This window comes from Hypanus sabinus, chromosome 1 (assembly GCF_030144855.1).
Source record: "Hypanus sabinus isolate sHypSab1 chromosome 1, sHypSab1.hap1, whole genome shotgun sequence".
In the NCBI taxonomy this organism is placed as follows: Eukaryota; Metazoa; Chordata; class Chondrichthyes; order Myliobatiformes; family Dasyatidae; genus Hypanus; species Hypanus sabinus.
Genome location: NC_082706.1, coordinates 98,296,615 through 98,321,202, shown reverse-complemented (window position 1 = coordinate 98,321,202; position 24,588 = coordinate 98,296,615). Strand labels below are relative to the sequence as shown.

The window sequence follows — 24,588 nt, the reverse complement described above, 5'->3', positions numbered from 1 at the left end:
CATCCACAATGACGTGAATCAATCAACTGACGAACCATGTGCACCAGACTATCTTCCATCATTCCAGGTTCCGGAGGTACAGGCTCAGGTGGGTCTGTGGCTTCCTCAAACGGGAATAATAGGATAAGTTTAAATTTAGTTATTTGTAGTGATGCATAAACACAAGAAAATCTCTGTTCTTCTGTGTAAAAAGTTGCCTCTTTTAAATCTGTCTCACTCACCTTATATCTATGCCTTCTAGTTTTAAATCTACCACCCTGTGAAAAGTCTGTCACTGCACAATTTATAACAGCCCTCTATACTTTTCTAAATCTCAGTATCTTTCACTTCAAGGGAAAATATCCCACCCTATCCAGCCTCTCCTTAAGACTCAAGGCCACCAGTCATACCTAGTCCAGTTAAATGACGATTCTTCTCAAAGAAAAATCATTTAGTTACTTCCTGACATGAAGAGTCTGTCTGATAGAGAACATGTGAACAAGTTAAACCTGAAGTCAATGAATAAATAGACTGGAAGAGGAAAAGATTTGAGGGGACACCTCAATGTGCTGAGAGAATGTTTTTCTTTATTGACACGTGTTCCAAGGTACAAGTGAAACACTTGTATCTATTCACTTCTGGTCATGATGGCATTGAGCTTCAGTGTCTGCTGAGGTAGTGGCTTAAACTTAGTTGTATTTAAAGTAAGTAGTGATCATCTTGGGGACAGAGTAGGAAGTTAGGGACCAGTTTAGTGTTCAGGGGCAGGGACAAGAGACAGTTAGAGATCAACCATAGTAAATAAAGAGTCAGAGGCAACCAGATCAACACACACTGATGACCAGCAGCCCCCATGGTCGGGAACTGAGGTTAGCGGGCCCCAAGGACGGGGGTTCAGTGACCCTTTCAGTTCAGCACGTCCCAGCATTGAAGGTCCGTGCGAGTTTGGTTGTCTAGGCCTCAAGGTGAAAGTCCTTGATTGGTAAGTCCTGGAGTTAATACCCAAAGGTCAGGGAAGGCCAATGGTTGAAAACAGATTTTGAAGTCCAGGGGTCAAAGCCCAAAGATTGAAGGCTCGAGTTGGCAAGTCTGAAGGTTGAAGCCATTGGTTCATCTTGTCTAGAGGTCAGAGGCTTGATGTTTGCCTGTCTGTTAATTCAGGCCAGAGACTGCAGTTTGGAGGACCAGTGTCTGCAAATTTGAGAGTCTGAGGCTAAGAGCAGGGAGTTGAGGCCCAGAAGCAACCTGCCCTGGGGCTGGAGGCCTGTCTGTGTGTGAGTGGGGGGTGGGGAACAGCTTGTTTTGCTGTTTTTGTTTATATTGTCTTGTTGTTAGGCTGAACATTATGGGCATGCTGTGTTGGTACTGGAATGATTAGCCACACTAGACTCAGCACATCCTTAAGTTAACCATATAACCATATAACAATCACAGCACGGAAACAGGCCATCTTGGCCCTCCTAGTCCGTGCCGAACCCTTAATCTCACCTAGTCCCACCTACCCGCACACAGCCCATAACCCTCCACTCCTTTCCTGTCCATATACCTATCCAATTTTACCTTAAATGACACAACTGAACTGGCCTCTACTACTTCTACAGGAAGCTCATTCCACACAGCTATCACTCTTTGAGTAAAGAAATACCCCCTCGTGTTTCCCTTAAACTTCTGCCCCCTAACTCTCAAATCATGTCCTCTAGTTTGAATCTCCCCTACTCTCAATGGAAACAGCCTGTTCACGTCAACTCTATCTATCCCTCTCAAAATTTTAAATACCTCGCTCAAATCCCCCCTCAACCTTCTACGCTCCAATGAATAGAGACCTAACTTGTTCAACCTTTCTCTGTAACTTAATTGCTGAAACCCAGGTAACATCCTAGTAAATCGTCTCTGCACTCTCTCTAATTTATTGATATCTTTCCTATAATTCGGTGACCAGAACTGCACACAATATTCCAAATTTGGCCTTACCAATGCCTTGTACAACTTTAGCATTACATCCCAACTTCTGTACTCAATGCTTTGATTTATAAAGGCCAGTGTTCCAAAAGCCCTCTTCACCACCCTATCTACATGAGACTCCACTTTCAGGGAACTATGAACAGTTATTCCTAGATCTCTCTGTTCCTCTGCATTCCTCAATGCCCTACCATTTACTCTGTATGTTCTATTTGGATTATTCCTACCCAAATGTAGAACCTCACACTTCTCAGCATTAAACTCCATCTGCCAATGTTCAGCCCATTCTTCTAACTGGCATAAATCTCCCTGCAAGCTTTGAAAATCCACCTCATTATCCACAACACCTCCTACCTTAGTATCATCGGCATACTTACTAATCCAATTTACCACCCCATCATCCAGATCATTTATGTATATTACAAACAACATTGGGCCCAAAACAGATCCCTGAGGCACCCCGCTAGTCACCGGCCTCCATCCAGATAAACAATTATCCACCATTACTCTCTGGCATCTCCCATCTAGCCACTGTTGAATCCATTTTATTACTCCATTTCATGGCTTACTTGGACAGGTCTGGACTGTAGGCAAGTGTACAGGAAAATGCTGCAAGTAAGTTTTGCGTTACCATTCTGCATATGGTGATAAACTCGACTTTGACTTTGAAGGTTGAGAGCAATTTTATTGCATGGTAGAGCAGACTTAAAGTATCCAAGTAGGTGCCTCCACTCCCATTCCCATTTCCTATATTGTCACATAATCCTCATTTCCCTTGATTCCCATTGTGTTCAAAATGTTATTAAGCTTGGGTTGGAACATACTCAGCTGTTGAGCACCCTGATCTTTGGGAGAGAGGATTTACCTAACCTCAGACCTACATGTCACTCCTTTTTCCTCAGACCCTGCATCTTAGGAATTTATACCTCCATGCCTCTCAGTTTTGTAGAATTTTTGCCTATAACTTGTAGCACTCAAAGTTCCCACATCACTGAGGTTTGGAATTCTTCCCCTAAACATCTTTGCCTTTCATCTTCTTACTCCTTTAAGATATTCCTAAAAATCTGTTTGCCTAAGTTGTTGGCTTTCTGCACAAACATATTTTTATGTTCTAGCTGGAAAACACTGCTTGGGATATTTTCATATAAAAATGGGCAGGCATCAGTTGGGAGCAGCAGCTGTTGTTTTAATTGGTAAACAGGTCCTTTTTCCAACACTGGTGCTTCTAGGAAAAATTGGTTGCATCCTTCAGACTGTTAAAGCACACCTGTGGTTCTTCACTAAATGGTAGCAATCTCATCAGTAAGTCCCTCTCCAACATATTCACTCGTAAAACCCCTGACTAAAGTGTGAGTAAAAATCAAGAAGAAATTGACAGCTTGGTGGGTGTGGGTTTAAGCAAGATTAATGTGACTGGGTGACAGTCGAATCTTATTCATTATCGTTAAAAGTGTACTTAGGCATCCATCTGGGTAATGCTAGAATAGTTGTCTGTGCCTTTAAATGGAGACGGTGATGTCATTACACACTCGTGGGATAGTGGGGAGACCATTTTGTTTTCTGCAGAAGAAGCTGGTGGGGCTTTGGGATTAAGTTCCTCCCAGAGATACTGGGCATGGTGAGGAAAGGTGAGTATTCATTGACGATATCCATGTGAATTTGTTTATGATTGTTGGCGAATCGAGAATATCGGTAATTTGACATGTTTTAAATGTGGATGTTATAGATTTTCTTGAGTGAAGGTATCGGCACTGGATAGCGTGGCCTGTGCAAAGTTCCTCACCGGCTAAGTAGGTCAGTCTTCCTGTAATTTAACTACCAGGCAATACCTTGTAAAAGTTGTGTCAAAGTGTACCTTTTGTCTAACTTTATTGTATCATGACTGATTGTGATTGTAACAGCGTAACGTGAATGTTTGGTCTCTGTTTGGAAGTTAAGTACATGTATACTAAAGGGGGTAGATGTCTTAGATGAGATGCATTCGTTTACATTGTCACTGCTATGTATAAGATACAGGGTTGGTGGGATTCTAACATTTGTATTGTGTTCCTTCAGAATTGCCACTACTGTATTAATACTGTATTAGTTTTGTGTGGTTTGCTTTATGTATTTTTATATTGCGTATGTAATTCGTTGAAACACAAGGGTGTGGATCGAAAGTGAAACTGAAATTGTAACGGCAGGAATTGGTTGTAAATTCATTCATTTTGTTTTAAGACCATCTTCCGGCACCAAAACATTTATAACAGATAAAGGAATTAAAACCCGAAGAAGTATTTGTTGGCCTGAGTGTGTACTTTTCCCCAGGCTACAAAATTAAAATTGCAGAAATTAAATAATTCAGATACAGTATGTGGCTTTTGCATAGAAAGTCAATAAGAACATAGGAAGTACATCACAGCAACAGGCCTTTTGGCCCACTATGTTGTGCTAAACTAACTAAACTATTAATTCAAACCCCTAACCCCTAGACGAATTCCTTTTGCCTGCACAATATCAATATCTTTCCATTCTCTGCACATTCATTTGTCGATCTAAGAGCCTCTTAAATGCCTCTTTCATACTTGCCTCCACTGGCAGTGCATTCCAGGCAACAATCACACTTAAAAAAAGACACAATCTCCTTTGAACTTACTCCTCTCTCACCTTAAGTGTATATATTTTAGTATTAGATATTTCGACCCTATGGAAAAAAATATCAGCTGTCTATTCTGTCTATCTCCTTCATAAACTTATAAACTTCTTTCAGGTCACCCCTCGGCCTTCATCACACAATGCTGCAATTTATGCTCAGGTTTAATTTAATTTCCACACCAACCCACCCCAGTCTCATTTAGGTGCCTTTTTCAATTGGGGTCCAAGACAGGGATTCACTGGATTAGGTTACAGAGTTTATCCTCTCCATCAACCTTGCAATTCCCACCCCAACCATTTCCACATGCCAAATTTTGAATCCAAGTCCGGTGGGGAGCAAGAAGAGCAATTTACTACTTTCCAGGTATAATAGGAACTTGACATGGAAACTTTGGGAACCCTCTGCTCTGGCTTCATCCCTCTCTCCATTGGATGTGCATTCAGCCAGACGATTTCTTCTTTCTGGTTTCCCAGCTTTTTTTGGCTTACGGGCCAAATGGTAGGGCACCACCGTGGTACAGCTGGATCCTGGTTCAATCCCGGCCTTGGGTGTTGTCGATGTGGGATTTTGAGTTTTTCTCACTGTGATCATTTTCTGGTTTTCATTCATATCCAAAGGATGCACAGGTTGTTAGGTTAGTTGGCTGATGTAAATTGCCTCAGGTGTTGGAGAATCAGAGAATTACTTATAAGCACAGGAGAGAGAACAAATTACAGGAAAATAAGTAAAACAATGAGATTGACTGGATTACCCTGACAGCAAATGGGCCAAATGTCTTCTTTCTAGGCAACAAGGAGATATGAAGTAACTATTGGATGGCATCATGATTAAACCAGGATTGCATGTGTAGATTAGGAGACAAAGTTACCCATCAGAAATTGGGGGACCACTTCGTCGAGCACCTCTGCTCCATCTGCTACATGCAGAACTTTCTGGTGGCTGAACATTTTAATTTTGATTCCCATTCCTGTTCCGACATACCAGTCTATGGCTTCTTCATATGTCAAGATGAGGCCACCCTCAGGGTGGAGGAGCAACACCTTATATCTCAGCAGGGTAGCCTCCAACCTGATGGCATGAATACCAATTTCTCCTTCCCATAAAACAGTTTTCCCCTCCTCCCATCCCCCTTCCCCTATTCACCACTCTTGACCTTCCACCTCTTCTCACCTGCCTATCACTTGCCCCGGGTCTCCTCTTCCTTCCCTTTCTTCAATGGTGCACTCTCCCCTCCTATTAGATTCTTTCTTCTCCAGCCTTTGACCTTTCCCACCCACCTGGCTTCACCTATCACTTTCCAGCTAGCCTCCTTCCCCTCCCCCAACTTTTTTATTCTGGCGCCTTCCCCACTTCCTTCTCAGTCCTGAAGAAATATTTCAGCCTGAAATGTTGACTGTTTGTTCATTTCTATAGATCCTGCCTGACCTGCTGAGTTTCTCCAGCAGTTCACATGTGTTGCTTCGGATTTCTGACATCTGCAGACTTTCTCTTTTTGATAAGTTACATAAATTGTTTACTAGTCTAGTCAGAAACAACAGGGAGAATGATGACAAGGTACAAGATTGTTGAATTAAGTTTGCTGTATTGAAAATGAGTGATGAGTGTAGGGCTTGGGTAACTGATGGGAATTTTATTATGTTCTTGATTAGCGGTACAGCGCATTAACAGGCTCTACCGACCCAACACACCCATGCCACACAATTACACCCATGTGACCAATTAGCCGATAAATTTGTATGTCTTTTGGAATGCGGAAGGAAACTGGTGCACCCAGAGGAAAGCCGCGTGGTCACCTGGATAACATACAAACTCCTTACAGTCAGCAGTGGCAGTAAACCACAGTATTACACCAACCACTATCCCAAATACTTCTGTGTGCACATTTCTACCTTGGGTACAGGTGTTATTTCCCAGTGGTTCAGCAAGCACTATGCATATATCTACTCCTGCCGATGGGCTGCAAGGTGGGGAGAATAAAATGGGATCAGTGTTGGATTAGTGTAAAGATAACTAGAAAGATCAGTCTGGAGGGCGTAGGTTTAAGGTGAAAGGAGCGATTTACTAGGAACTTGAGGGGCAGCTTTTTTTTTTGCACAAACTGTGGTACTGATGTGGAACGAACTACCGGAGGATGTACTTGAGGCAGGTACTGTTATGACTGACCAAAACTGAGCCACACAGAAGCAGTAACTGTGAAATTTAAAAGTCTTCATTTGCACTGTTATTGAAACTTTCAGGAGAGAGATAGTCCAGGAGAATGCAAGAGTATTTCACTCTCCCAACACAATGTTTATACTTCAGCACAAGATAAGTATAAATTATCAACTACAGTTTCAATTGCTATAATCACCTTTAATATTTTCAACATAGTAGGGTAAAATTGCAGAATTACATATGTACAATGCAGCACATCCCAACAGAATCCCTTTGAATATTCAATCCTTGTGTCTGTTCCATAAACCACTGAGTACAAACTGCAGAAACACAAAATATCCGCCATTCATTACAGTGTTGAAGGATGAAATCATGAATAAGGCTAGGTGACAAAACAGATCTGTCCTGAACTGTGTAGTAGGTATCATGGACAGACCTTTAACAGTGTGCTCATAGCAGGAACATTCATCTGTTGTCTTCCCTTATGTTAATTTCAATGGGACGTAATCAGAAATTCTGATTAGTTTCACTTAGCCACAAATTATTAGTTGGGAATTAAATTGCGAACAGGTTTTATTTCCTGAAGACCGATTCTCATTTTAATTAATCCATAGCTACACTATCCATAATGTCATAACTCCAGAATGATCCCTAACAGGTACAATTACAACTTTTAAAAGACAGTTGGACAGGTACATGGATTGGAAAGATTTAGAAGATTATATTGGCAAATGGGACAACTTGAATGGTATCTCAATCGGCAGGGACTAGTTATTCAAAGGGCCAATTTCCATGCTGTATTACTCTATGACTGGATCCTAGTGCTTGGAAGTTAGTGTAGACCCCTTGTCAAAGTGACCATTCCCATGCTGTATGTCTTTTAAAAGACTGGTCCTTTCTATAGAAAGGGTTGTGGGGAGAACCAGGAAATAGTAAAGTAGCAACATGCAACTTAGTTGGAAGACCTAGCCTTTGAAATCTCTGACAAATGAACAGTGGGGGTTAAAGGCTTGAGTGACCAGCTTCAAGCTAAAGGAAAGTCGGCTAACATGAAAGAAGGTGGGTCAGTTAGTCAACTGGTTAGTGCTAACTCAGCATTGCTAGAAGACATTGAGAGACAGAGATCAACTATTTTATCTGATCAACTAGAAGCAAGAACTATACCTTAAAAAAAGCCATGAGCGAAAGTCATGGCTTGCAGGCAGTCAGGGTTAGGATTACAGCTGGTGAGTTTTTGGAATAATTGAATGAATAACTCAGGTAAATGTTTGTCAGACTGACAAGAACTTAAAGTATGGTTGATGTTTACTTAACACTGAGGACTTGGAGTATAACAGGTTGCATTTTGATTCATCCACAGCCCAGAGTGAGGAGCATGGCTAACAGGTTTCACAAGGCAGCCAGCCACAATTGGAAACCTAGCCTCTGGCTATTGGGCTAACTGACTCAGATTGGAGGTTGCACATTTCAGCAGCTGCTCGAGACTCACTCTGTCGTTGATGACTGTGTTGCTTACTGGTGAGGACTGAGTGCACAGCAAATGGATGTTTGACTGACTACTCCTGGGACCATAGCTGGCACTTTTGACTGATTGAACAAAATTGGGAGAGTGGCTGGTAGGCTTTTGACTGATTTAGTGGGCAAGGCTCTAAAGGACAGGGTGGCAGTAATTCTTTTTCCTTCTTATTAACCAATGCAATGACTGCTGGAACCTGTTGAATGACCAAGAGCAGAAAATATTTCATTTTAAGCATCTATTAAAAATATCAGGACAGCTGATAGCATCCTTTTTGATGCACACACTGATTGCTTTCGATGAAATGATGGGAAATGGTCAGGCAACTCATACAGTTGCGTAACACGACAAGGACTGGTTGAGCAGCGATTAGCGGAGATAAAACCAGAAGAAGAGGTGTGGATGGGCTCTCCCCACAGATGCTGCTCAAACCACTGAGCTCTTCCAGCAGATTGTTTGTTGCTCCAAACTCTAGCATTCACAGCTCAGGTGGCTCTAAAAATTGACAATACTTTGACTGAATAAATCTCCTGTTCTGTCTGCAGATACTGTATGGTCACCAGCGATGTGTTACCAGATTGAAAACATGTGTTTAAAAAGCCTTCAATGTAACTTTAATGCTGTTTTATGTGTGGACCAGAAAAGGTAACTATGTATAATCCATCTGACCCATGATTAATTTTTTAACATAATAAATCAGGTTTAGAGCTACTTTTTTACACATGGTAGTTACATGGAAGGAAAATGGTGACCAGAATGCCATCCTCATTCGTATTTGCTTTTTAAAATAATCAGCATTAATTCATCAGGTTAAATCATAGAATAACATGACAACACACTTAAATGGAAGTACCTACCAAAGGAAGTGAAGGACACATGTGAAGGAAGCGGCTTCTGGTCAGGTTTGGAAATGCACTATATTCAAATTTCTGTGTATGATGTAGAATTAACATTTGATCAAAATCTCAATGCAGGATCAGTGTGAAAAACAAAAGAACATCCAAGGAGCAGCAGTTCTGTGGTTAAAAACGCCTTGGTAATGAGAGAGGTCAGAGGAGAATAGCCAGACTGGTTCCAGCTGATGGGAAGGTGACGGTAACTCAAATAACCACGCGTTACAACGGTGGTGTGCAGAAGAGCACCTCTGAATACACAACATGTCAAACATTGAAGTGGATGGGCAACAGCAACAGAAGACCATATACGTACACACAGCGGCCACTTTACTGAGTACAGGAGGAACCCAGTAAAGTGACCAATAGGTGTACTTTGAATCATACATTAAGTATGGGCTGAATTTATATTCTACACTCAGTGGCCTCTTTATTATAGCTCATCCATTTTAAGATTCAACGTGTTGTGTGTTCACACCATTCTCTGTAAACTCCAGAGACTGTTGTGCATGAAGATCCCAGGAGATCAGCAGTTTCTGAGATACTCAAACCACATCATCTGGCATGAACATTCATTCCTTCCACGGTCATTCACTTGGATCACATTTCATCACCATTCTTATGTTTGTTCTGAACAACAACAGAACCAATAGACCATGACTGATGCTTCTATGCATTGAGTTGCTGCCACATGATTGGCCGATTAGATATTTGCATTAAAAGCAGGTGTACCAGTGTACCTAACAAAATGGCCACTGAGTGCATGTACTCAAGTTGAATCATAATCAATGACACTGAATGTACTTGTACGTTAGAATGTGAAGAGTAATAATGGTCTGAATTTCCATGTTGATGCAGGATATACCCCAGTCTGAAGCACAAATCCTGACATGGTCTGTGCACTAGACCAGAACTTAAATATACTCTTGACCCGAATCTCAGTTGATAATGTATTACACCAAATATAGACCTGAGACAAAAGTGCATTGGGTCTTTATCTCACTTCGTAATGTAGAACATAAACCTGGTGTTAGTACGCTAATGGGACCCCAATGTATTACAGTATTTACACCCAACCCTATCTCAAAGAACGATGGGTAAATGGTGTCCTTTTGGGTTCCAGTGGTGTCACATAAGTGACTGGTACATATCAATGGATATTGATATAGAACTCCTCAGCTGAAAAGTTTCTGTTTGTCTCCCCTCTTCCCATATTCTAACACTCACCTCTACACCAGGGGCAATTTTATAGTAGATAATTTTACTACCAATCTACTTATCTTTGGGAATGGGAACACCCAGGGAAAACTCATATAGTCACAGAGAGATCTTACGAAATCCACACAGACTGGACTCGAGGTCAGGATTGAACTTGCATCATCAGAGCGGTGGAGTGGTTGCTCTACCAGCTGTGCCATTCCAATCGCGGCACCACTTTCCTGTTCCTCTATATCCTCTTAATCACTTATTAACTCAAAATCTTTCAGTCCCTCTTTGGCCTGAACCTCCACTGCATTCTTGGTTAGAGAATTCCAAATACGCACAATATTGTGAGTGGAGGAATGTCTTCTCTGCCTGAATTGCTGTCACGCCACTTTGAAACCATGACTGCTAGTTCTGCATTGTCTTACCAGGGAAGCATTAATTTTGAACACTATCTACTCTGATAATTCCCTTAAGAATTTTGTACATTTCAGTGAGATCACCTTGATGATGTTCCTCACTTTGGCTCCTGCTTGCACTGTCCTGATATCATAACATCGTTCAACATCGGAGTTTGTCTGATGGAGCTGCTGTGGACAATAAGTGCTATTAAATTAACCCTGTAGTATAATGCAACATATTTGAAGAATTTGCACAAATGAAACAAAAGACTTGCCTACGACCATTTCAAGTTTGAGGAGGTTTTGTATGTCACCAAAACTCTGGAAAATGTCTACAGATGTACCAGTGAGAGCATTTTGAGTGGTTGCATCACTATCTGGTGTGGAGGCTCCAATGTACAGGATCGGAAAATGATGCAGGGGGTTGCAGACTCAGCCAGCTAATACATAAAGGACATCATTAAAAGGCAGGGTCTCAAGAAAACAAATTAACATTGAACATTAAAGACCCTCACCATCCTGGACATACCCTCTTCTCATTGCTACCATCAGGGAGACTGAAGGCCCACATTTAACACTTTAGGAACAGCTTCTTCCCCTCCATTATCAGATTTCTAAGCTTAGATGAACTCATGAACATTTCCTCCATTTTGTTCTGTTTTTGCACTTTTTAATGTATTTCTTATTGTAACTTACAGTTTGCACTACAGCAAAGCACTTTATGACATACTGTACATCTTTGATAATAAACCTAATTCTGATTCTGATTCACCATTCTGGACTCTTCCTACATCTACTGAGTCACGAAGTAGAATTTACAACTGTGATTGCATCTCTCATTACTGGTACCAGAGAGAGTGGTTTGAGTACTGCATTATCTGTCACCACTGCGTGAAATAATGCACTTCTGTTAGACGTTGAACGGCGGGGACGAAACTATGCAGCAAACATACACAAAGCACATCATGCAGAAATTGCCTTGGCAAGCAGGTCATTGGTGATTCCATTTGTAAGTAATGTTTTGATTGTCACAGATTATATGTTGCTCTCATCCCCCTGACATTTGTTGTACGGTTGGATTGATTTTTGTGCTCTGGTATGAAAAGGTCACTTTGATCAATGCAGTGTAATTGGCACTAAATTAGGATCATATCAGGCGATTTTGGCATTTAATGATGAAATATTAAAGAAAGAGGGCAATGGCTTCTGCAGGTGTTTTAAACACACTTTGAGGCACTCTAGGATCGTGCTGAGTATTGATAAAATTACAAGTAAATGTACTGCAGTAGTATGAAAAGATTGCAATCCATTGTAGGCACTCTTTCTGGCCCCTATATTTTCACTAGGGAGAGGACCTATCTGTATTGCTTTAGAGGAGAGATCTGTGATTGGCCAAACCTGAGGTTAGTAACTTTGTTTAATATTCGTCTGCGGTTTCTCTATTTTTAGGCTGTATTCAGATGATGTGCAACGCCAAGTTGTGTAATCATTTTCTGAACTGCATAGTCACACACTTCTGATACATATCAGTTTCATATGTGGTAGTATGCTTTTGGAAAATGTTGTATAAAGTGTGCTGAAAATTTCCACGTTGCTTTTAGCCTATGCTTGAAATACTATGATGCTTCATCCATGATCCTAGCGACCTACAGGAGGCCACTTCCCAAATTTTAACTTTACAGACTATCCAAAATCATTGGCTGGAATTGGTTTGAGTTGCTACTGTCGTAATATAATAAATGGTTTGTCCAGTTTTCCCACAAGCAACAAAGTGATGATGATAAGACAGTTTGTATGGTATAAAATAAAAACAGAAAACAGTGACAACACTCAGCAGGTCAGGGAGACCTGTGGAGAAGGAATCTGCAAATTTTGTTCTGTGTTCTAATTAAAAATAGAATGGAATTAATGTAGGATTAGTTTAATGGGTTATTGATAACAGTGTGGACTAGGGGCTGAATAGTGTGTTTTTGTGTTTTGTGTCTGTAACGTTTCAAGTCAGTGACCCTTCATTAGATTAAAAGAATAACTCAGTTTAGATTCATAAAGTCTTCATTATCTCCTCTCTCCCCAGATGCCACTTGGTCTTCTGACAATTTTCTGTCTATATTTAGATTTCCAGCATCTACATTTCTTTTATTTTCCAATGAGCAGTGGGGTAGATGGGTGAATGCCTGCCAGGACATTGGAGGAACCTTTCTACTTCTCATTGCTCTTCTTCAAAGTACTGCTTTTGGCTGGATGGCTGCAAGTCATCTTAATACTTCGTCTAACTGGACAGTACCTCCAGCAGTGCAATACCCCAGTCAGCACTGCACTATAGTCTTTGTAATTAGTCTTGATCCCAATGCCTTCAGCCTCAAAGCTAAGTGTTTCCATGCCTATCTGGGAAAAGGCCTGGAGTGGCTATTCAGGGAAATAGGCTACTCAACATTACAATGGCTTAGTGTATCAAATACCAGTGCAGACTACTAGAAAGTTTCTGCAAACAAATAAGTATTACAATTCATATGATTATAAGAAATCATAGACTTATTGAATGTTATCTGTAAATTCAATGTATTATCCAGGTGAAGGGAGGCACACAGTTCAAGACTGGCATAGAGTTAATATTAGGTTTAGCAGGAAGATGGTTAGAAGCTGGAAAGTACTACCTGAGAATGTGGTAGAGGAAAGTCTCTCACAACATTTAAGAATCATCTGAACACATAGTTGAATCAAAAGCAACACACACAAAATGCTGGAGGAGCTCAGCAGGTCAGGCCACATCTATGGAAATGAATAAGCAGTCGGTGTTCTGGGCTGAGACCCTACATCAGGACTTGGCCCAAGACGTCAACTGTCCATTCATTTCTACAGACACTGCTGAGATCCTCCAGCAATTTTTTGTGTTGCTTTGGATTTCCAGCATCTGCATAATTTTTTTGTGTTTATTACAAGGCTGAATCAGCTAAAGATAGAAAGCTACAGACCAATATTCAGATCTCTTCCATCTCCTGACAATGTTGTATCAATTTCTTTTTCTGCTAGTTTCACATCCTGCCGTTCCTTCCTCCTCTGAACAAATTGTTGTCAAATGCAAAGCTTATACTTGAGCTCAGTAATAGCAGTCTCAGTGCTATTGTGTGAACTGTGAACCCTGACAGAATCTCCCCACCACCCAGGCTAGAGACTTGAACAGGGAAAACCATGCTGTATAACACAATGACTCTGAGTTTTTATCTAATGTAACAGTTGTAACCAGCATTGTCCAGCTTCCATCCATAACCTCAGACTTAATCACAGCCTGAATATGAAAGGTGTCAGGTAATAAACAAAGATTTGCTATTGACTGCACGGTCAGTTCAGTTGACAGCTAGTAAAACAAAATTTTGGCAGGCTGATTGACATAGTGGCTCAGCAACTGGCCACGCTAACGAAAACCTGAGCATCAAGACAGACAATTTGATGAGAATATGCAAAAATGGTCTGTGTGACTTATGACCTTGGTTGACATGTTAGCTTAAATAGGTAATATTCCAGCAATATGTTTGATACCACCCGATCCTTAGTGAGTGCCTTTCACCTTACAGCTGCTCCAGGCACTCTGTCTCTTTACAGGGGGATGCTTGGACTTAGACACACAATAGCCAATACTCCCTTCCTTCATAAGGCAGCCGAAGCAGAATCTTCGAACGTTTTTCAAACAGCAGTAGGAACTTCTTAATAAATAAGAGGCTAAAAAGTTCCTGGCGATGTGCAGGATTGTGGAATTGAGTTTGCAATGAGTTATCACAAGATTTTGAATGGGTCTTCTTTCTAATTTGTATGTTTATTTTTTTTTAAGTGTTTACTTTAGTGCTTAGGCTTGTGTTGAGCTTTCATAACTTTTACAAAACTCTGATATCCTGTCCTAACATCATCCATTTCTCTGACCAATAATATCTCCTCATCACAAAACATTCTGCTCTTAAAATTCACTTCCTTATTTTCAATCCCACCATTGTTCTCTTTACTACATCTGCAGCTCACTCCAGAGGCCCACAATCATTCCAGAAGTGTGAACTTCGCTTGGGCATATCTCTCAGTTTTAATCATTTCACCATGGCTAAGCGTTTTGGTTTCCTGGCTCTTTGGATTTCTTCCTCTTCACTTATTACTCTCTCTTCTTATAAAATAGTCTTTAAAACATAATTTTCTAACCAAGATTTTGAACAAGAAATCTACTATAATTTTGTAGGCCTTACTGTGAAAACGTGGTTTAAATAATTTCCTGTGCATAACAGTGGGAGGAATTACTGCTTTAAATTCACAAAACACATAAAATAGGCATTGACATGGAATTTCTGGGGCATCTTAATGAAGTGTACACTAAAATATCCACAACAAATGACTATGCCAGCAAAGTCAACATGTGAATTTAACATACTTCATCGCTCTATTTACTGTATGTGATGATCACAAACCTGATTGATTAATAAATCTATAAGTGAAGAGAGAAAGCGAGCTCTGCCATTCACAGCAATGAACTTATGTATGTATGTTAGACTTCAGAATTTAATAATATTAAGAGAGCTCGTTTAGATGTAGGAATATCCATCAATCAAATGTTCTTAATTCAGGGACGGTCAGGAAAATGTCGGAGTCCATTATCACAGATGTATTGTATTTGCAGAGTGCCTTGACAATAGTGACAGTACTCGGCAAAGTCAGCATAGGTATGAAAGAAAAAAATCAGACTTGAAAAATGTACTGGAATTTTTTTGAGGATGTAAGCTGATAGAGAGAATGGGGGAACCAGTGGATGTGGTGTACTTAGATTTTCAGAAGGCTTTCGACAATTTCCTACCCAAGGCAATGGTGTACACAGTTAAAGCACTTAGGTAATGTGCTGTTGTGAATAGTGAATTAGTTGGAGATGGGAAGGAGTGTATGTGTTTGTGAGTGTAATACAATAAAGGATGATGCAGTGGTGCGGCAAGCGGATTGCTGCCTTACAGTGCTGGAACTCCAGGTTCAATCCTCACCTTAGGAGCTATCCGTGTAGAGTTTGCATGCTGTCCCTGTGATCCCCTGGGTTTCTGTAGGTGTTCCACTTTCCTCCCACATTCAAATGACATAGTGGTACGTTAGCTGGACATTGTAAATTACCATTAGAGCGTGGGTAAGTGACAGAGACTTAAACAGGAGTTGATAGGCATATGTAAAGCAGAATTAAGTTTGAGAAATGGAGGAGGAAGTGGGCATTGCTCTGATGTAAGTTGGCATGGACCGATTGGGCTGAAAAGTGTGTGTGTGTGTGTGTGTGGGTGTATCTTATATTTATGTTAATATGCCTATAAGCCTATGAGTGCATGAATGTACGTGCTTGTGTGTATCTGTCTGTCAATGTACAAAGTACAAACTAAATTTGTTACCAAAGTATATATACAACCCTGACATTCATTTTTTGTGGGCATTCTTGGTAAATCCAAGAACCCAATGAAAGACCACACCCAATCAGGAGGACAAGCAACCAACGTGCAAAAGACAACAAACTGTGAAAGAACAAAAAAATCAATAAATAAGCATAAATATCAAGCACATGACATGAAGAGTCCATGAAAGTGAGTTCATAGGTTGTGGAAACAGCTCAGTGATAGGGCAACTGAAGTTGAGTGAATTTATCTCACTGGCTCAAGAGCCTGATGTTGAGGGGTAATAACTGTTCTTGAACCTGATGCTGTGAGGCCTGCTTCTGTATCTTCTTCCTGATGGCAGCAGCGAGAAGAGAGCATGACCTGGGTGGTGGGAGTCCCTTACAATGGGCAGTGTTGTCCCGTGAAGACACTGTATGTAGGCATGATTAATATTGCGGAGGGCTTTACCTGTAATGGACTGGGCCATAGACTCAACTTTATGTAGTGTTTTCCATTCAAGGGTATAGATGTTTCCATTCCAGGCTATAATGCAACCATTGAATATATTCTCCACCATACATCTACAAAAGTTTGGCAAAGTTGTAAATGTCATGCCAAATCTTTGCAAACTCCGAAGGAGGTAGAGGCACTGCTATGTTTTTGCCAAAATTGCACTTACATGCTGGGCCCAGGACAGGTTCTCTGAAATTATAACACGGAGGAATTTTAAATTGATGCCTCTCTCCACCTCTCATCTCCATTGAGGACGGACTCATGGACTTCTAGATTCCTTCTCCTGAAATCAGTAATTAGCTCCTTGGTCTTGCTGACACTGTTTAGCCTCCTCCAACTTTCAATCTCCCTCCTATACGCTGATTCATCATCACCTTTGATTCGGCCTACAACAGTGGTGCCATCAGTAAACTTAAATATGGCATTGGAGCAGTGCTTAGCCGCACAGTCATAAGCATGATATGCCCCTATTATGTGTGATATTATGTGTCATGAGCGTGATATGGCCCTCTATATCTGATTAATTATTTTTTAAAACCATTTTCAATAACCAACTTTTTTTAGCAGCATTCCCTTTTGTTAACTAGCTTCCAAGTGATTCCTGGCGGTGATGTATGTCCTTCAACTTTTAACAGCAGCTGAACAGCTGTGGGTCAAGCCATTGAATGAATGCAGTCATTTCTTACATGGAGGCACCGCTGATCTGGGACACTGAGCTGGGAGCTGTGCTCAGGGCCACACTGAAAGAAAAAGCCTAGTCCAGGACACAGGCGACTGCTGATCTCAGAGAAGTGGGGGACCTGCCCTTGCATTGAAATGGATCCTGAATTTTTGCGAATTCTTCTTATTTCAGTGAACAATATTGATTTGAAATAAAGCTATCGACGGGGAATGAAGTGAAGCTCAGTTATCTTTTTTTTGTAATCAATTCATGGGATATAAAGTACTTTGTTGTATAAAAGGAAAAAGCCATTAAATGCTTTCTCTAAAAGGATGAATGAGCATTTGCGAAGCATTTCCCTTGGAATCATGAAGAGATATCTATGAACAACTTGGTTAAATAGATAAGTTGCCTGCAGTCACCCGAAAGACTCCAAGGATAAGCATTTAAATATACCTGTGCTATTCTACCTGTTAGTCATTAAGGGCCAGTTATTTTTCAACAAATGCGTTCAATTACTGTCCACACAGGAATGCACCATTTTCCAATAAACAGAACTCTAACCTCCACAAATAAATTAAGGCACTCAATCAGCTGCAAGTCAAATGAATTGCAGCTCAATGCTAAAAAAAAGTAGAAAGTAAGCCTTTTGATCCCAAAGAGGCAGGGATCAGGTGAAATGACACATTTTTTTTAAGCAATAACCTCTTCTTATGAGACTGTCCCGAGATATTTTGTAGGAAGGATTATTATTTTGTGAGGGAATTTTAACAGTTTTGACCAGTAGTGAGGTATGAGAGATAGTCTTTCTGCAAAGTGTATTACTGTGGAAGCTATTGGTATCCGGAGATAATTAAGAAGTGGTTTCTGGGGAATAGGTTTCTGTAGCTGAAGATAAAGCCTTCGGTGATGAACAGGAGGAAATGTTGTTTGAAAATGGGAAGGATCAGGTTTGGGGTTAACTTTGAAAATTGATAAGATTTTTTCATGGGAAAAATGTGTAGGGTAATAATGAAAGGGAAAGGGAATTGGGGCTAATTTCAGATCTCCTATTAGTGAGATGGCATAACCAGTAATGGCCAAAAGGATTTCTGGAGACACCGTGGTTCTGATTCAGGCTTTCAGCCTAAAATGGCAACAAATCTTTTCCACCCACAGATGCTTCCTTTCCCACTAAGGTCTTCCAGCAGGTCATTTGTTGGTCCAAGTCTATACCTCCTGTGTCTTTAATCAGTAATGCTATACCTAAGACATCATTTTATACTACAATATTAACATTCAGTTTCTTATGTCTTTTTATATATCATTTTATATAGAATGTATCTATCATTCTAGTAGTGAGAGAGGACCTCAAATAGTGATGAGAGAGGGAAAGAGTCATTTCAAACTGAGAGACATAGACATTTCACAGAAGCTGGTGGTCTATTAAAATTCTCCACCCTGGAGAGTTGTGGAGGTTAAATTGTTAGAGGTATTTAAAGAGGAAGCAGATAAATGTGTGAAACATTGAAGAATTGTGGGCTGTGGGGAATTGGTACAGCAGAAGGTTTGAGGACTGAGGAGATCAGCCATCATCATATTCAATGGTGGTAAAGGCTTGAGGGGTCCACTGCTGTGCAATTCTTTTTGTATTATTGTGTCATTTATCAAAGAGGGATATTGTGTCATCTATCAAACAGTTGTAAATACTGCCTCTTCACTCTTCCTCTTTCCTCCTATGCTTCTTCTTTCTCTCTTTCTGTCTCCTAATCTTTCCTTGACTGTACACCTCTGCTTCAGTTGCTACATCGTTTTGCCCATTTTTCTGTCTCCCTTGGTTTCGACATCTGGCTCCAAATCTCTCTTTCTCTAAGGTGTGGAGACAAACTTCTTTGATTTTGCACTTTTAGATCCACTTCTATTTCTCTAAATTTCTTTAATTTTCTCTCTGTCTCCAAATTGCTATGTCTGTCCATTCTCTCTCTGTACCTCTCTCTGTCCCCATATCTCTCTCTCTCTGTACCTCTATACCTCTGTCTCTACACTAGTCCCTCTCTTATTCTTGCTCACTTTACACCTCTCTCATTCTCTCACACACAAAAACACCTGCTTCTCTCTCGCTTTCTCCCTCTTCTCATCTTTGTTCCTCTCCCATAGACTTCCATTGCTCATTCTTTGATTTCTTTTGAAACTGCAGAACAAACTGAAAGAGAAACAAATCTACCTTTTATGTATTTTAAGCAGGAAGTGATGCACCTTGACTTCCGAAGCACATCTCCAGGAGTGAAAGTTTAAATTGATGCTGACCTGATTACTGATAACACAAGTCAGTTAAGGGCAGATTCACTTCTCTTAAGTATGCGCAAAGTAATAACTTGCTCTCTGCATTTGCGGAGATATATTCTCAAATGGATCTATATTTCTAATTATGAATCTTTGCCTCTTAAAATCAGATGTCACTACTTTACATTGAAGGTATGGTGATGGAAGGCTGAGGCAATGCATTTATCAGACTATCTGTAATTATCAAAGGGAAGCTGTAGTGTGTGATTTGCACTTTACATTTCTCAGTGCAAAGGTCTTGTTGGAGAACTAGGAATATTTATAGTAGAGCAACTGATAGCAAGAGGATCATTGGTGAGGTAATTGATGGTCAAATGCTTTTAGATGGAACAACACCAGCAAGCTTATTTGTGTAGTATCTTTCAGTGTCTGTGTTCTTGTGCAATCACATGCAGATAGAGATGCAGAGAAGAAAATAGGTAAGTTATATATACTCAGTGGCCACTTTATTAGGTACAGGAGTGTATGTTTACTGAACATACAGTATGTTCGTGGTCTTCCGCTGCTGCAGCCCATCCACTTCAAGCTTCAATGTGTTGTATGTTCAAAGGTGCTCTTCTCCACACCACTGTGGTTACTTGAGTTACTGTCATCTTCCACCAATCTGGCCATTCTCCTCTGAACTCTCTCATTAACAAGCCATCTGTGCCCATAGAATTGCTGCTCATTGGATTTTTTTGTTTGTTTTCCACACAATTTGTTGTAAATTTTGGAGACTGGTGAGTTTAAAAACCCCAGGAGACAGTTGTTCCTGAGATACTCAAACCTCCCTGTCTGGCACCAACAATCATTCCACAGTCAAAAACACTTCGATCACATTTCTTCCCCATTGTGATGTTTGGTCTTCTTCTTCTTCCATTGCTTTAATTGGCAGTTGGCAGACCATCTGAAAAGATGCATTACCGCCACCTAGTGAACTGGAGTCTGAGGAGGATTCAAGAGCGTGGTCCTAACACCTCTCCCAAGAAGAAATAATACTACTACAAATAATAAGGATAATAATAAAAATAATAATAATAATAATAATAATAACTAAATAAACAAATATATAAACACCAAAAACTATTGACTTAAATTGTACTAAACAACCCAACAGGTCTCAAAAATGTAAATAATTGCTTATGGTCATGCTTCTTGACCATACCTCACCACACCATTCAAAGTAACAATATTACGATCCTGCTGAAGGGTTTCAGCCCAAAATGTTGACTATACTCTTTTCCTAGGTGCTGCCTGGCCTGCTGAGTTCCTCCACTATTTTGTGGGTGTTGCTTGGATTTCCAGCATTTGCAAATTTTCTCTTGTTTGTAAGTATATTGCTTCCCAGGCTCTGTTGTCTCTCCCATTCATATGCTGCACCAACCAATAACATACGTGAGACTGTCTTTGGAAGTTGACACTGAACTGAACCTCTTGACAATGCCAACATGCTTTTACTTAGAGAGTTGATGTCACATGATTGGCTGATTAGATATTTGCATTAATGAGCAGGTGTACAAGTGTAACTAATAAAGTGACCACTGAGTGTATATTATAAGGTCATTATTTAATATAGGGACAAGGTGGGATTTCCTCCAAGAAGGCTGTCCATCTTGGGAACTCTGCCTCAAAGACTCCCTATATAGCAGGGAAGCAGATTCCCTATATAGTTTGAAGGCTTGAGTAGATAGATTCTTGCTCAGCAGGGAGATGAAGGATTATTGGAAGAAGAAAGAACTTAATAGTTCTGGGTACAAATAAATCAGCTGTGTTCTTAATGAATAATGGAACAGTATCAAAGGAGGGAGTGGCCTCCTCTTAGTTCTAGTGCATGTAATTGTATGTTTATGTAATATATAATGAATATGATATATGGATAATATGTAAACATGACATGAATCTAATAGTTTTAACTCCTGGGTTTTAATCATTTTTCACTCATCATATTCCATGCTGGCATGCTTGCCATATTTTGGCTATTTTGCTTTAAGAATAGCATGCATGTCTTTCAAACTCTTGACCAATGCCATCTGATGTGGGGTGTACTGGGTTAGTGACGTGACAGCAGTGTATGAAGTGAGGGACACAGAAGCCCAGGTGGGAATGGGATGGAAAGCAAAAGGCCTTCACAAAAGAAGATAAAGTAAGCTCATCTATAATTGATATTATGACTCATTCTGATTTAGTTGCACTTTGCAGAGAATTAAATTAGATGGATGTTTTGCATGAGAGGAGGTTCATGAGAATGGTTCCAGGACTGAAATTGTTAACACATGAGGAGCCTTTGATGGTTCCAGGCCTATACTTGCTGAAGTTTAGAAGAATGAGGAGGGATCTCATTGAAACCTATTGAATACTGAAAGACCTAGATAAATAGAGCAGATGTTGAGAGAATGTTTCCTATAGTGGGGGATTCTAGGAGAAGAGGGCACAGCCTCAGAAGTGAAGGATGTCCATTTAGAACAAAGATAAGGAGGAAAGTCTTCAGAGGACAGGGAATCTATGGAATATATTGCCCAGTCAGCTGTGGAGGCCAAGCCATTGGGTATATTTAAACCAGAGGATGATAAGTTTTTCATTAGTAAGGGCATCAAAAGACACTGGAAAAAGACAGAAAGATGGTGTTGAGAGGGGTATTAAATCAACCATGATAGAATGGCAAAGTAGATTCAATAGGCCAATAGCCTAATTCTGCTCTGACATCTTATGGTTTTGTGATCTAAAAATACCTGATTTTGCCAATGACAAATAAAGAACACCGTGTCTATACAGAGTTATTTTTTTTTAAATCAAGGCTAGATAAGAATGCAGCTATACACAGAAATATTGAAGGAGAAGAAAGAATATAGTGATCTATATCTGGAGTTATAGATGGCAAATGAAAGTAATTTCTTTTAAGTAATGTATGTAATGGTTATTAGGTCAAGTAACATAGTTAGCACAAATGTTGGTGTCTGCAAATGTATTCCACCCCTCCACCTCCTCTATGTTTAGTATTAAGTGATAATACATTTAGAATCATTTAGTTTCAGCCTTAACGATAGAAGCTGTGGTATTTCCTGTACTGTAACAACAAGCTTTTTAGTGGCGGACTCGTGGGATTGCATTACAGATTTTGGCGTATTTACAATTAATTAAATCTAGGTTCAGCCCTGTAATACATGTCATACTTTACCATTAACGGTGTAAGGTTTTATTTGAATAAGGTATCTTGTTTATATTCTGCAGCAAATCGTGTTAATGTCCACTAACAGAAAGGAAGGAAAGGCAATTCTTTCACTGGCTAAAAGCTGAGGATCAATGATGAAGTGGGAGGAGGATGGTTATTAGTGGGGTTATGGTTAATGAATTAGATTGCATGCTTACTAGGCATGACATTTATTCTTGTTTGTCTTCTAGCCATTTTGTGTGGAAATGTTTGCACATACGTCCCATCTGAAATAAAGTTAAACATTTTTAAATTAATTAATTTCTTTATTGAAATACAGCGCGGTACGGACCCTTCTGGCCCTTTGAGCAAATGCTGCCCAGCAATCCTCCTCATTTACCCTAGCCTAATCACAAGACAGCTTACAATGACCAATTAACCTACCAAATGGTACGTCTTTGGAATGTAGGAAGGATCCAGAGCACCCAGAGGAAACCCATGTGGCTGGTGGAGAACGTACAAATTCAGCGGCAGGAATTTTAATATACCATTAATATGCTGCATTATCGCTGGACTCGTTGAGAAGGAGTTTAGGAACTGTCTTAGCCAATGAGGTTACATTGTAACACACACAAAATGCTGGAGGAACTCAGCAGGTCAAGCAGCATCTGTGGAAATGCATAGGCAGTCGACATTTCAGGCCGAGACCCCTATTCAGGACTGACAAGAAAGGAGGAAGATTCCAGAATGAAAAGGAGGGAGGAGGGTTAGTAGGGGAGAGAAGATAGCTAGAAGGTTATAGGTGAAGCCAGGTAGGTGGGAAAGGTAAAGGGCTGGAGAATAAGGAGTTTGATAGGGAAGGAGAAAGGGGTGGATGAGGGGAACCAGGGGGAAATGATAGGCAGGCGAAAAGAGGTAGAAGGTCAGAGTGGGGACTAGAGGTAGGGGGAAGTTTTGTTTTACTGGAAGCAGAAAGTAATATTCATGTCATCAGGTTGGAGTCAGAATATAAGGTGTCGCTCCTCCACCCTGAGAGTGGCCTCAACTTGGCACAAAAGGAAGGCATATACAGACAAGTCAGAACAGGAATGGGAATCGGAATTAAAATGTTTGTCCGCCAGGAACTTCTGTTTTTGTTGGATAGAGCAGAGGTGCCCAACGAAACGGTCCCCTAGTTTACAACAGGGGGCCGCCTCGGGAACACCAGGCACAATAGACGATCCCAGCAAATTGCCGGTGAAGTGCTGCCTTGCCAGAAGGGTGGCCTGGGGCCCTGAATTGAGGTGGAAGTTGCGGGGGATAGCGTATTGGATGTGGAGGCTGATGGGGTGGTAGGTAAGGTCAAGAGGAACTATATCACTGTAAAGGTGGTGGAAAGATGGGTTGAGGGCAGATGTACGGGAAATGGAGGAGATGCAGGTGAAGGAAGTATCAATGGTGGAGGGCATCTCTGAGGTTCTGGAATGAAAAGCTGCATCCTGGGAACAGATGTGGTGGAGGTGAAGAATCAGAGAAAAAGGGAAGAGCATTTTTACAGGAGATAGGGTGGGAAGAGGTACAGTCAGCCCTCCACATCTGTGGGTTCCGCATCCGCGGATTCAACCAACCATGGATCGGGATCGGAAAAAAAACCCAGAAGCTCTCTCTCCAGCACTCGTTGTTTGAGCATATACAGACTTTTTTTTGTCATTATTCCCTAAACAATACAGTATAACAACTACTTACATAGCATTTACATTGTATTAGGTATTATAAGTAATCTAGAGATGATTTAACATATACGGGAGGATGTATGTAGGCTTTATGCAAATACTACACCATCTTATATATGGGATTGAGCATCTGTG

At 40.5% G+C, this 24,588-nt stretch overlaps 1 long non-coding RNA gene across 3 annotated transcripts in view; it reads left to right on the top strand.

Annotated features, from left to right (window-relative positions):
- The first annotated feature begins 3,504 nt into the window (after nucleotides 1–3,504).
- Nucleotides 3,505–24,588, top strand: part of LOC132406875 (uncharacterized) — a 74,673-nt gene continuing 53,589 nt past the window's right edge. Inside the window, exons 1-4 of one of the 3 annotated variants that reach the window (XR_009516303.1) lie at nucleotides 3,514–3,566; nucleotides 3,665–3,732; nucleotides 8,789–8,888; nucleotides 20,841–20,921. This is a non-coding gene — a long non-coding RNA (uncharacterized LOC132406875). Of the gene's footprint in view, nucleotides 3,567–3,664; nucleotides 3,733–8,788; nucleotides 8,889–20,840; nucleotides 20,922–24,588 lie in introns of all 3 variants that reach the window. The other 2 variants (XR_009516302.1, XR_009516316.1) reach the window with 2 other exon arrangements.